This window comes from Lactuca sativa, chromosome 2 (genome assembly GCF_002870075.4).
Source record: "Lactuca sativa cultivar Salinas chromosome 2, Lsat_Salinas_v11, whole genome shotgun sequence".
Taxonomy (NCBI): Eukaryota; Viridiplantae; Streptophyta; class Magnoliopsida; order Asterales; family Asteraceae; genus Lactuca; species Lactuca sativa.
This window is the reverse complement of record NC_056624.2, coordinates 48624478-48640406: the sequence shown is the minus strand read 5'-3', so window position 1 is coordinate 48640406 and position 15929 is coordinate 48624478.

Here is a 15929-nt window from a genome sequence, read left to right as displayed (position 1 = left end):
AAAGATAAACAAGAATCCAATATTCCATAAAAATCCACTTCAGAATGAAAAAAACTCAAATCATCTCATAATACGAAGAAATCCCCCTCAATGTCACATATGTGTTTAAACAATCCATGAAGAACATTCGTTAATGCCATAAATACGTAGATACGAAATGTAACAAGATAAAATCTCGATTCTCAATCAAACTCGATCAAGAAGAATCAAAGTCACATTAATCAAAATACCATGACCATCAGAGCAAGAACCTTAATTTGCTCAACAGAGTGCCTAATATATATACCCAACTCCAATAATTCTTTCCCAAGATTCACCAAAAACCTCAACTTTGAAATACTACACTCTTCTTTCGAATGAGCATACCAAATTCTCCACATTTTATGATCGAAATAAGATCATAAAACTGTCAAATTGGCATGAGAATGAGCTCGAATTGGTACAATACAAAATTGTCCTTGACATGTGGAGTATAACAATAAGTTCAAATCCAAAAACAAATATGAAATGTACCGATTTTGACTTTTCAAATAATCCATTGACTTGATTTGGGATTTGAAAGTGCAATGTTCATTTGAAATGTTGAAGAAATTTTTAATCTGAATCTAAAATCTTCAGCCCAAAAATAATATTGAAACTTCACGAAATGTGTTTCAGATCTAAGAAAAATACATAGTTCAATTGTACTTGATTTGAAAATTCTAATAATAAGTCTCGAAGCTTTGTTGCATCGTAAAAAGAACAATTAATCCAAAGATGTGTATGGCTCCAAACTCGTTAAAAAAAACTTTTTTAATCCAAAAATGATGAGTCTGAATTGAGTACAAAGTGGTAGACTCCAAAGGCATGAGGTACAAGATATTTTTGAAGCCTCTCATTATGGACCACATGAAATAGATTGTACTTCGGTATATATTTTGTGAACAATATCGTCAATTGAGCACTCGTAAGCATGCTTTACTGCCAAAATATTTCTTTCACCAAATTTTCCTTACAAAGCATAAAAAATGTATAGGTCACCATTGTTGACGAAACCTAAACAATAAAGAATCATAAAGATGCATCACGAAGCATCAATATCAATTGTAACTACAAGTTTTAACCTGCCAAAAAGCCATGAAATCTATCAATTTTGACTATATTAGATGTCATTTTATGCATCTTTTATATTAGCTTTAACTAGTGTTATGTACCATATTTTATGCTTTTATGTTCATGTTAGTGAAAATAATGGCCAACTCATGATTTTCACAAGAATTCTCGTATTGTTCATACTTTTATGTCGTTTTCAACTATTTCAAAGGAATCAGTATTCTAGAAGCAGTTTGGCTGCATTTTTGGAGCATAATGGAGCTAAAACATATGATAAAGCTGGAGCTAGAACGAAGCTAAAGAAATTTCATTTTTTTGCTACTTAAACGACACGTGGATTTTAAAAATCATGTTTTTTCTTTGAGAGTTTTTCTAGCCATTTAAATCTTCATTTGGGAGCTTTGAATACAATACACGATCATACTAAGCCAAAACATGTTAGTGTTTCTAATCGTGTTTTAGTCCAAAGGTTTTTCCAATGCCAAAAGTCGATTTTTGATGCATGTAAGGGAAACACAGTTGCATTCACCCATTACATGATCATATTTTTGGGACAGAAATCTCAAAAAGGTATTTTACATCATTAAAAGTCAATTCAGAGCATTTTCTGAATTTTTAGTATTTTTTACGTTTTACGAAAATACGTCCCAATCATCCCCATAATCCTTATATGACTCTGTATGTTGCCTATAAATACCATTCCTGACTTCCTGATCAAGTCAGATTGTTACAGATCCTTGCTATGCAATTTCCGGTGAATCTAACGTTTTCCGATCATTTACGAAGATCTAAAGATTGCGACTCAACCAGTTAGTTTAGTTTTCAATGTTTTTACTTTACATTCTTATTTTATTTTTTTAGATATGCTTTCAGACATGTCTGACTAAAAACCATAGTTTTCGCTTTTGCAAAAGAGTTTGACCTTTTATGTTGTTAATCTAAGATTGGGTTTTTAATTTGTGTGTTCTATACACTTGTTTTAGTACTGTTCTTCATAAATGTTTGATTTTTAATTATTTTAGAATGATCACCTAATTTAGGATTATAAATCGGTATAATTAATCAACTGTTAAAATCCATAATTATGTTAATCAAATGATAACAAATAACAACCATCAAATTTGTGAATCCGTTTGTGTTGCGTCTTGGGCCTTATGTTTCGTATCCGGATTGGGCTTGTCCATCCGTGATTTTCTAGATTAGTTAGTAGGGTTGTTATATATATGCATGCATGTATGCATTATATAGAGTCGATTATCACGTTCTATATTTTGTAACCCTAGAACACCTCTACAGTTGAAGTTCTTAGTCGAGCTCTTCTGAGGTGTTGAAGTATTAATCATACGACTTATTCAAAGCCATACTTGTGTTCTTTATTACGTTATTAATTATTATCTTGCTTAGAATCTATCGATCCTGATAGAACTTTGTTCTAACAATTAGTATCAGAACAGGAGACTGTGTGATCAATACACATTCCTTCTGTATTCAGAATTCCTTAGGGTTTCTGCTTTTATCGTATAAATAAGAAGTCGTCTTCTTTGTTTCGATGGCAACTCAGTTTTAGATAAAACCCTAATCTCGAGTTTACAAGTTTGATTCTAGCAGCTCACCATGTCTCACGATGATTCACAAACAAACCCAATCAACATCTCCAACAACATTGGATCTATAACCAGGATATCCATTCTCTACACTCAAGACTACGAAGTATGGGCACATCACTTCGAAGACTACGTGGTTGGATCTGAAGATAATGGTTATCTTATCTGGGAAGCTATCACACTTGGGCCGTTTGTTCACTCAGGAACAAGCACTACCGTCAAATCCCAAAAGGAATATAACAAGCTGGTAGCGGATGTAGACAAGATGCCACAAGACGAGAAAGACAAATTGCTATGTAATGTGAAGGCCATGAGGATGATCAGATTCGCCTTACAATCTGACACCTTTCGGTTGGTTAGTTCATGCACGAAGGCTAAAGAAATCTGGGATAGGTTGAAAGAACTCTATTCGACCGATGAAGATCTAGAACACTCAATTCAAACCTTACTTTGGAGTATTTGAATAGAAACCTGACGAAAAGCTCAAACAGACTTTCGATCGGTTCAATCTGGTGTAGGATCGCTGGCTCTTGTCTCTAAAGGAAAAGGTATTGCAGAAGAAGAAGAAGAAGAAGCTGATATGTCGGAATGTGATCTCACAAGCGAGGAATATGCTATGATGGTCACCAATCCAAAGAAGTTCGCAAGGAGAAAATTTCCTGTCAACAAGAACCGAAACTGGCAGGGAAGTTATAGCTCTGAGAAAGTGAAGGATGAAGCAAAGATCACCTCTCAAAAGGATGAAGAAAAGAAGTAGAGCAAGCTTGTAGGAGACTCAGGATACGACTGCAATTACTGCCACGACGAAAACCACTTTGCCAAAGATTGCATGTTAAGGAAAATGGCTGAGAAAAGAGACGAAGAAGATGATGAGGCATACTATATGCGCAAGTTGGAAGAGATCAAGAAAAAGAAAGCAACTAACAGTTCTATGAATGATTCGATTATACAGGAGAACACAGATGAAGACGAGTTTGGTGGCATCGAAGTTTGGTCAACCGACTCTGAAGACGAAGAGGTGAGAAAGCCTACTCATGGAAAGGCTTGTGTGGCAAAGGAAGTAGGTTCGAATGGAAAGTTCTTGATTGTCACATCTAGTTCATCAACTGCAAGTACAAGTGAGGAACTGAACCTGACTGAAAACAAATGTTTTGCAGCAAAGCCAGTTAGTGAGCAGATCAACGACTGCGGTCGTTTGATCAAAAAGGTACAATCTATCCTAGGTTCTCTTAATGTTCCAATGACAGAATATGAAGAGGAATTAAATGAATTAAAACTTAAATTTTCTAATCTAAGCAGTAGTCTCATGCAAACTTGGTTAACAAATTCTAACCTAACTGACCAAATCAGCAGGGTGACAACGTAGAGTGCGGAGAGAAGAATGTGGATAGAGCTTAAGGAGCAGGAGTTAGTTAGGGCTAGAGATGAAAGTATTTATTTACAAAGAGAAGATCTAAAGTTTTTAAAACAAAGGAATGTTTTTTGTTTAATTGCTAAACGTTTGTATACCAATACAGCTCAATTGCATGTAAGTTGCGAGATAGGAAAGAAAATTCATAAGATGATTTTACCATTTCTTGAATTTAAGGAAGACGAAATCATAGTCGAATGTGAATCAGAAGTATCATCTGAAGAGACATCCATGTCCTACAAAATTGGACTGGACAAAATAGAAACCTTCATTGATTCAAAGGAACACAAATTCATACTAAAAGGTATTCTAGATGAAAATGATAGGTTGAAAATTAAGTCAGATACAATTCACTCAATTGATCAATCCAATGCCAAAGTGGCTTCTGATAATAAAATAGACTTAGAAAATACGTCTGAATTTGATGATGAAAGTGAGATGAGTGAGATATCTGTAGAAGATGTAGTTGATTGCTCTGAGTTTATGAAGAGCGAAACTGAAAATGAGAAACCATTACTCTTAGAAAATTCGGTTGAATTTGCTCGACTGGCAAAAGATAAGGAGAAGAAACTTAAAGAAAAGGCTATGGTGTATCAAAAGGTTTAGACTGTGCCAAATCAGGTTTATGCAGTTATAGGGGTCACTCCTAAGCAGACGTCAGAATTAAGAATCATGGTCGAAAATGATAATGGTAAAGGATGTGATGACTACTTCTGGTCAGCTCCTATTGACAATGCAGACGAAACGGTAGGTTTGTCTGAGCAGACTTCTTGGAGAGTTAAAGGAAGATACGTTGCTGAACCCATAAATAAACCTTCGAGGTTTGACAAACCAAGCACAAGTGGAACCAAAGAAATCCCAAAACAACCAAAGCAAGAACAGAAAGTTCTGGTCAAAACAACCAAAACTCATAAGGAGAAACCAAAGGTCAGCTTCAACATCCACAAATCACAAAAGGAACTAGCTGAACAGAAACGCCTAAGAAATCAAAGATATGCAAAGAATCTAAATGAGCGAAAAAGTTATTGAAAATCTCAAAATCCAAATCATGTTCCCTCTAAAAGAGCATCCTCGGATAAAGGAAAGGAAAATTTCAGTCCAAGTTCCTACTATTCCAAATCTCAGAACTGAAAGTCAACATTCGGTCCATCGCCCTGTTTCGGTCCCAAACCTAGTTTCGGTCCATCCAAGTCCCAGAGCAAGGAAAATTCTTTGAAGGACATCAAAGGAAAGAGAGAGTTAAATTCATATTCTAAGTTCCACAATAAGGAGTCATCAGCTAACCCTAGATCTCAAAAGAAAAATCAAAAGCCAATACCATCTAACAAACCAACCAATGCACTTAAGTTTAAACAAGATAAAACTAAAATTAAAGTGTATACAATTAAACGAAAAGATCAAACTACTCTAGTAAAAAGAACATACTTGGTTGACATTTCCACTGCAATTCTGTTTTCTGTGAAAAACTCACAAGGACCCAAGCGACTTTGGGTTCCTAAATCTGCTTGAATTTGCAGGTAATCAGTAACGAGCAGTTCGATGAGGAATGGTATATAGACAGTGGCTGCTTGCGTCACATGACAGGAAGGAAGGAAGAGCAAAGGGAGTTTCGGTCCCTGAAAGATGGTGGGTGTGTGAAATATGGAAATAACTCCTATGGAACAAGCAAGGGATACGGTATGATAACAAATGGAGATTTCTCGATACGAAAAGTGGCATATGTGGAAGGATTGCAGCATAACCTCATTAGTGTGTCACAATTAGTTGTGGGCACAGGTCTAAAAGTATCATTTGATGATGAGGGCTCTGAGATAATTGAGAAGCAAACCAAGAAGGTTCTACTGAAATTTGAACGTAAGGGAGAGATGTATCCTCTAAATCTCAACCCTATATGAGGAAAACCAGCAATATGTTTGCTGTCAAGGGCAAATACAAATGAAAGCTGGTTGTGGCATCGACGACTATCGCACCTGAGCTTCAAAGACATTAATAAGTTGGTGCTTGGTGATCACGTTCGAGGACTTCTTCTTCTCAAGTTCGACAAGGAACATCTGTGTGCAGCATGTGAAATGGGCAAACAAAGCAGAAAGAGCCACCCTACAAGAATCAATACAAAGATAGTTGAAGCTCTTGAACTCTTACACATCGACTTATGTGGACCTTCTGCTATTGAAAGCTTCGGAGGAAGTAAGTACATTCTCGTAATTGTAGATGACTTTTCACGCTTCACCTGGGTTATCTTTCTTAAAAAGAAATCAGATGCAACTCCCAAGTTGAAGACATTCATAAAGCAAGTGGAAGTGCAGCTGAGGAAAACGGTAAGGAATATCAGAAGTGACAATGGTCTAGAATTCAAGAATAATGATTTTGAGAGCTTTCTGGCTGACAAGGGGATAACTCATAATTTTTCGGCCCCTTATACACCACAATAGAATCGGATTGTTGAAAGACGACACCGTTCTTTATGTGAGGCAGCCAGAACGATGCTCAGTTTTGCTTCGCTTCCGTTATACTTTTGGGCTGATGTTGTTGCAACAACATGCTATACTAAAAATCGGTCCTTACTAAATAAGAGATTCTTTATTACTCCATATGAGATCTTAAACAACCGAAAGCCAAATGTCAAATTTTTCCACATATTCGGTTCGAGGTGTTTTATTTTCAATTCTAAAGAGAGCCGTAATAAGTTTGATGTCAAAGCAAATGAAGGAATTTTTCTGGGTTATTCACTAACGTCGAAAGCATACAGAGTGTTGAATAAACGCTCAAAACGAATTGAAGAAACCTATTATGTCACCTTCGACAATAACTACATGAAGAAAGTTCAGAGGATTGAAAGTAACTTAGGAGAAATTTTTCTAGAATCTGGACAAGTCTCGGTTCCAATAGCCAACCTGTTTGAAGAATACATGCGCTTGTTTGATGAACCATAGAAAGCAGCACACTCAGAAGCAAAGGCCGCAGACAACAAAATTGATAGTCTCAAGAAAATTATAGATGAAGCTGCCAAACAAAATGGAAAGTGAACCTTCTAAGAGTAATCCACCATTTCAAGGGGAAAGTTCAACCGCATCAACATCAAACAGAGCATCTTTCGAGGGGGAGAATCCCATTCCGTCCCCATCTAATAAAGGCTCTGGTGAAGGGGAGAGTACTGATCCAAAACCACTAAGTAATAGCTCGATCGAGGGGGAGAATATACCTCCCATAAAGGGTGCAAACTCTGATACTGCCACAGATTACACTTCGCCAGTTGAGGGGGAGAAAGAAAGTGAAAGTACAACTAACGAAGGCGAGGGTGATCTATCAGAAGTTGAAATAGAAGTGAATGTTGAATTGGATCCAACATATGACTCAAGTTATCCTCCATTAGTGAAATGTACCAAAGACCATCCCAAAGCACAGATTATTGGTGAAAGTTCAGAAAAAGTTCTTACTCGTTCTCAATTAAAAGCGAAACAAACTGCATTATTCTCTAAAGTTTAATTTTGTATGTTTAATTCGTTTGTTTCCAAGATTGAACCAAAAACTGTAAAAGTTGCACATGATCATTCTGATTGGGTCCAAGCAATGCAAGATGAGCTTCATGAGTTTGAACATAACCGAGTTTGGAGGCTGATTCCTACACCAAAGGATGCATCCGTGGTAGGCTTGAAATGGGTCTTCAGAAACAAGTTAGACAAAGAGGGGATGTCATTCGCAACAAGGCTCAGTTGGTGGTGAAAGGATATTCTCAAGAGGAAGGTATAGATTATGAGGCAAACTTCGCTCCAGTAGCTAGGTTGGAATGTGTTAGAATCTTCTTGGTGTACGCTGCTCATAAAAACTTCGAAGTTTTCCAAATGGACGTCAAATGTGCCTTTTTGAATGGAGAATTAGAAGAAACTGTCTATGTCGAGCAACCACTAGGGTTTCTGAGCAAGAAATTCCCTGATCATTGCTATGTGTTGTACAAAGCAGCTTATGGATTAAAGCAAGCACCGAGAGCCTAGTATGAAACTTTAACTTGTTTCTTAAAAATGTCAAAATTTAAACAAGGTTCGGTTGACCCAACCTTCTTCCAAAAGAAAGAAGGTGAAAATCTTATGATTGTTTAGATTTATGTTGATGATATCATCTTTGGCTCTACGAATCCTAGCCTAACAGCTGAATTCATAAAGTTGATGGAGACTAAATTTGAAATGAGCGCAATGAGTCCAATTAAATTTTTCCTTGGTTTAAATACTAGACAGGGAACAGAAGATATATTTATCAACCAGGAGGCTTATACAAAGAACTTACTAACAAAATTCGGTATGACGGGCGACTCAAAAGTGAAGGTTCCAATGGCATTTGGCACTAAGTTAACACCATCTCTGGAAAAACCTGTTGTCGACATAACACTATATCGTCAAATGATAGGGTCCCTTATGTATCTAACAACTAGTAGACCGGATATTATGTTTTTTGTTTGTTATTGTGCTAGATTTCAAGCTAATCCAAGAGAACCTCACATGGTGGCAGTGAAGAATATATTCCGTTACCTGAAGCGAACCTCATCTCTTGGTCTCTGGTATCCTGCAAGATCTGGATTCTTCATTCAATCTTTTTCTGATGCTTATTTAGGAGGATGTGGACTGGACAGAAAGAGCACTACCGGTGGATGCCAATTTCTTGATGGAAAACTTGTTAGCTGGCAGTCCAAGAAGCAAACCTGTGTATCACTATCCACAGCCGAAGCTGAATATATAGCTGCAGCGTCTTGCACTTCACAAGTAATATGGATTCAAAGTCAGCTAAGAGATACAGGCTAAGTATGAAGTGTTGGGTTTTGAGCATTCTAACACTCCTATGGTGTACAGGCAACCCTAAATACCTTGGATCTATGTGTTTCTCTATTATACATGCAAATATCAATTTCCAAGGTATTGTTCTAACTAGCATAATATAAAGTACATATAATATAAAATCTAGTAGAATTACATACCTCCATGTTGGTGCTTGATTCCATGTAGCTCGAGAGCTTAGTGCCCCAAATGTGACACCTCAAATGGTTCACACAACATCAAGTGCACTTGGAATAACCATGAGAGAAAGTAGAACACTTCATGAATCGGTTTGCCCTCCACACACCTAGTGGCCGATTTCTCACATCAATAAGATTCTTATATAGTTGTTACAATTAGGGTAAACCCTAATTGTCATGGCTTTCCATTTCCTTGGATCCATGGGTTCAAATACACCATGGAGCATCCTATGGGTTTTAGCCCAACTTGATAATCCATGGAGCATTAGACCACTATATAAGTTATGGATGATTTACACAATCAACCCATATATTTAATTAGTCTTTTTTTGATCACTTAATTAATTCTAGATTAATTCTTGATCAATACTAATTAAATAATCTCTATTAATATATTAGAACTTATAATATATTAATAAACCTTAAGTGTTATTTCTCTCATTTTAGTCTATCCAAGTGCATGATGCCATGCAACCCAAATGGACCATGTCGGGTTGGGTCAAGTCTTACCAATTATAGTTATGGACTTAGACATTAGTCCAACTCTGTACAAATCGTAGCTCTCAAAAGCCAATGTCGAACTCTATACAAATCAATGATACGTCCATTAGATAAGTGATCATATATTCCTCCATTCTAGATATCATATGGACTGAGACATGGATTATAATCATCCTCTCTGTCCATTTGTTGTTTCCCGATTTCCGATTTATGACGACTGACTAATTGAACAAATCAAATCAGTCCAAGCCCGGCCGAGCACTTACGTTTTGTCATCACTAAATCATCGAGGGGCCCACAGATATCGCTTTTATCCCGAAGGTAAAAGGAATGGATAAACTTCGACTCATATGCTTGTACTAACTACTTGTTGAATCATACACAAAGGCACGTTTTATAACATCGAGTTACCAATTCGTTTACGTGCAATCAATGTATAACCAACTCATAGTCAACAACTCATATATGTAGGTTTGAAGAATATAAGATATTATCGTCTCATGATTCACTCGTGATAAAATCCATGAAGTGATTCAAATGAGCGTGGGTTGAATCCAATACTCAGAACTTATGAGCACTCATGAATGTTGTAGCAACTCTTGCTATGTCTAATGCACATTAGACAAATCATATAAGCCAAATTCATGACAGTCTTGATTCATATCTACTTCCAACATATGACTGGATGTGGATGGTTTGAATAACTTAGTCATTCAGGAAGAACGACCTAGTTATTCTGGAAGTCAAAACATGCAAAGTGAAACACAAAATAATGCTAATCCTATATGGCCCCAACACTTTGAGTGTAAATAAAACATCTTTTATCTAAGCACCATATTGATTACTGATTATTCATGTTTCGATTAATCAACTTAATACTTGAATTGAAACAATAGTCATGCCATGCTCCAAGCATGCACACTATGTTTACTTATGGTCCTTTCTTTTGTGAAATAGATCAATTGAACATGACTCCAATGATGCTAATTTCACAATCCCAATCCCTTTTGTAAATGTAAGAACACCAAATTCTTGTCATTTACCGTAATCTTGTTAGATTCTAAACTTATATGCAATGATCCTCTTGTAATGAATATACACACAAGTCACAAAGACTTGGCAACAGACATTACAAGGTGTTCCAATGGAAAGCAATTCCACGGAAATGAAGTCATAAATTCAAAGTACATTCCTTTGAACATCCTTCTTGCATTAAGTTCTTTAATCTTACATTTATTCAAAGAATAACTTCCACCTATGTAAACAATTCCATATTCCAATTTTGACCATCACTTTTGAGCAAGAGTTTCCTCTTTTCAAAATATGTCAATATGGTCCTTACTTTATACTTCCAATTGTCCATGAGTAACCAATCTTTGGTAAACCTCAAATTGTCCTCGACAATTGCTTAATCATTTTAGTCATATCCAGTTCTAATCCCTTTTCCTCTCTTAATGCCCTAAGCATTAGGAAAATTTAGAAAGGATAACTATTATAGCTCATGTAATCGATCCTATACCCAAAGTATATGGGACACGATTCATGCTATAAAATTTTTATTTGCCATATTCTCACAATTCGAACTATGAAGAGGTGTGCCGTAATCATAATCGAATTTTGAGAATGCAACTTATATAGAATTTCCTTATGTTGAACCATTCCAACATAACATTCTTATATATCCTTGACTAAAGTAGATTAAAATCTCAATCTAAGCTTGTAGAATTGGAATGAAGTATAAAATCTTCTCCCTTAATTATAGGGAAACAACTTTTCAAAGCGAATTGAAACTTTTGTTTTCTATAATTAACATTGCTAACTTGCAACATAATCATCATGCTCCCACTAGCGTAATGATTATTATCTTACTAGCATAACACTTATGCTCCCACTATCTTTGACATGTACTCAGAAATCAACTGGACTTCTTGAAAAACAATACTTTATTGACTTTCTTACCAAAGTTCAGATTTCTGATACAAGATGCTTTGATAAGACTTTATCAAAATCATACACCTTTCGTTAGATAGTTCACTTGTGTGTCTAAACAATTATGAAGAGGGATGTCGTAATCATAATGTTTAGACCTTTTGTCATTCTCACAATTGCTATTTACTTAAAATCTACTTAATGAAAGAGTTTCCTCACCATCATTTTCATGAATCGGAGAGAAACCTTATGACACTTAGATTTTGTGGTGTAAGTGTTCCTATCCATGTGAATTTGTCATAACCATAATCACAAGAAGAGGTTAGTGGCAAATCCAAACACATATGGACTGAACTTGTTCAATCTTAATTTCTTGCCACCCGGCAGCACAAGGGCCTACCATTGCTTCCAGGTTGTTATGCAAACAATTGAGAACTCACAAGCATAGTCAAATTTTTTTTGGAATAGACACAAAAATAAGAATATGTCAACACGATAGGTTACAAACCTCAAGTCGTGGGCTAGTGATTAACAAACATCTTGATTAGTTCTTGAACCTATCTTAAGATCTTTTAGACTCCCACTAACCTCTTGACATATAAGACTCTCTTGCCAAATATTCAAGAGATAGTGCAGATTCTTTTACAAACACTTCACACAATTGGCCTTAGTTGGTCTTTGTTTTATCCAAAACATCACAACTTACCAATTTCAAATGTACAAGAGTAAGAAAACATTTTAGTCTACATATGTCAAGTGTTTTAAACCTTTCTTAAGATTATGTCACTCAAGGCTCAATCTTGGAGTATGACTCTAAGATTTGATTTTGGAACGAAGTATGATTTATCTTTTGATTTAACCATTTCAACAATTCATGATTCCTCTACTTAGCCAACAAAAGCACTAAGGTGTCCTTAGAGGATCAATTGTGATATGGTTCCATAATCACTAAGATAGTCATAAAACAAGATACACAAGCACTCTCCCATCTCTTCAAATTGGAGAAACTTTTATCTTTCTGCCTTATTTGATTCTTCTTACTCATTCTGTCAATCATTGAAACTTTTCCAATGTTTCAGAATTACACTTAACCTTGTAAGCATAATCATATTTACTAAACTTTTAGTAAATCATAACGAATAATCTTATCAACCTTTTTGTGGTGGACCTGACCAGTGCACAACCTAATGTACCCGATCCTTTAGTCCTTCGCTTGACTCACATGCGAATGTGAACAAGGAATTAGTCTTAATTCACCAAAGATGAAAAACCTCATTCATCACACAATACATCTTGCATGATTCCAAGTTTCTATTCAACTGAAACTTGGGTGATGAGAATCTTTCCTTATTTGATAAATTATGACACTACCACAAACGAAAGAATCAAATCCCTTTCTCCAATATTGCTTATCAATGGAAACATATAAACAACAATTTTTCACAAATGCCTTTGTAAGGATGCTTAAAATAAATAAAATCAAAAAATTTTCTTTTATTTTAAAACTTTGCGAAAAAACTTATCCTTACAATGAAAATTCATATGAAAACTTTGTTGTTATCTATTCCTAAGCAATATCTCATAACTCTTATGCAGTGGCTCAAAATTCTGGTCATCGAACCATGCGATCAGAATCAGCACACTTCCTTTTAAGCTTCATTTAATTCTTCAAAACATCAAAATGTAATTACATTACATCATGTATTAAGAATCTCCAAAAGAGACTTAAGAGAGTTAGATAATGGACTTTACCTGAAGTAAAGTCAAACTTTTGACTTTACTATCCTCATGAGGTTTCAGGTAAATTCGGCAGCTTCGCAACCAATGCCCCTTCTTTTGGCAAAAGAAACATATTGACTCTTTGGAAATGGTACATGAGACTATCACAGACTTATCCTTTCTCTTTACCATTGGGTCAAACGACGTGACCATGGACGATCCCTTTCAATTGGGAAGAGAAAGTTTTTCTGGACTTCTAATGTTACCATTTTCAATGTCCAAATATGTTTGGGAAGTAGATCTTCAAATCTAATTTGCTTTACCAATGCTCTAAATCATTGCTGATTCAACATCATCAAGCAAATAGGTAAGATCATTAAGGGTCATGTCGTGATCCGTCATCAGGGAGTAACTGAAGAACCCAGTCAACAACCAGCTACCTCGAGACTTTGACACCCGACTCTCTCGGCTTGTCAATATGTTACTTAATCTCCAAGACCTAAGCACATATAGGCCTTGTTTGACAATAGGGATTGAGTGACTTAGAACTTATCAAGTCTTGAAACTTGTGGGATAGGGAGATTTATTGAAAGAGGTGGAGGAAATAAAGTATGAGTTCCAGTCCCATTAGTGCTCAATAAAGGGATTAGTCTTTCACCTTGATTGCCTTTTGGGATGTCATCTTCATTAGGAAGCTTGTTCCTAAAGATTTGGGAAGACCATAGTTGTCTAAACTAGACATCTATAAGGGAGAAATTCAAGTTAGTTGATTTAAAGTCCTTAATATAACACCCAATATGAAATATTAAGGCTAGGACCCAACATCCTATTTATAACCGAAAGAGGGATGTCGTAATCCGAGTTATAAAATAGTTGAAGGTAGGTAAATGACGATTTACCAATTTCCACCATGAAAAACGAAAAATAATTAAGTTTTAATTGGATTTGAAACTCCTAGATCTTTTGAGATACATTGAACTTTCAATGGCATGTTTGAATCTCGATTGTGCCTTCTCAAGTTTGTGACTGGGATGCCGAGGATCACAAACAAGGTGTGAACCATGCAAATTGACTTGGTACCCTTAACTTTATCACCTAATCGATGTGCCGGTTAACTACACACGCTCCACCGATCTATAATAAAGTCAAGTTACTCTTTGCCACTCTTACTAGCCCTTGTTAGCATGCCTGTTAACCACACATGCTCTACTAACGACTTGGTAAGGTACAAAGTGTAATTTCATGGGCTAGCCCCTTTTCACATTTTCCTAAGTAACTAAGATTGAGAATTTATAAGTGTTTAGTTACTTAGTATTTTTCATTATACTTTTAATGAAGGGAGAATTATAGTCCTTTCCTACCTGTTCGGCTAACGACCCTCCACCAGTCAAGGAAGCGGTGGGTGAGAGTGGACACCCATTAAACTGCCATTTTATAGGCAGTAACCTTATACCCCCCCTTATAGACCGGCTTCGTGAATGAGGCCTACTAATGGTAAGATTGACTTTATCTTATACATCTCTATATAATTAAAATTATAATAATAGTATAAGGGTGTATTTTAAACATTTAAATACTTGGTGGTTTAATCCATCAATTAAACTATACTCTTAATTTAATTAAACTTAAACCATGTCTTTATGGAATTATTAACTCTTTTAATTAAACACTTTAATTAATTTAATGAAGTCCATAAAGTTTGAATTTTAGCTTTTAAAATTCTAAGGTTCAATTTGGAATTAAAGTATTAGAGTGTAAGACTTTACAAATTCCAAAACTTGAGGGCAAGTTTTGAAACTATTCAAAACCTTTCATTTCATAACTTATGAGTTTAATGGTTCATTAAAAAGAAGACTCTTCATTTTAATGTAACCCCTTATTCTTTAATAACATTTTTAATGAAGTGACTTTTCAACATCCATAACTTGAAGACAAGTTATGGAGTCATTAAGCAATTTAATGGAAAAAAGCTTCATTTTTATGTAACCTACAACACTTTTATGATTTTTAAGATTCATAAATATGACTTTTCACATAACTTGAAGACAAGTTACAAAAACATATTTTATGAACTTCTTTTAGATTAATATGGATTGAAATCAACAAAACATAATCTTTTTCATCAATCTAAACTAAATCATAAATCAAGGAAACATAAAAAACTTTTGGTAATCCATAACTTGAGGACAAATTATGGAGTCCATCCATTGAGATCAAAGAATAACAACAAACAATTTGCACATAATTCCTATGATCTACCAAAACTCATAAGCATGAACATTCATAATTAACATTTTTCAAGAATTACATAAACACATATAAACTTGAAACCTTGATTATAGCATTGAAATTGGTTTAACATAATCATTACCACATTAAAAACAGGTTTTTTAAGACCAAAACAGTCAAAGGTAATGATTATAGACCAATTCCAGCACCAAAACTCGAAGATATGCTGTTTGGGGTTCCAACTCGTCGAGTACATGAACCAACTCGGTGAGTTGGATGCATTTTGTCTTGGACTCGTCGAGTCCATCAGTGCACTCGGCGAGTCCATCAGTGCACTCGGCGAGTCCACTGTCCCAGTAGCAAAAAAAACTTCGATTTTAAGCAATTTGCATCAAGTATAAGTGAAAACAAGCCTAGTCTCTAATACCACTGTTGGGTT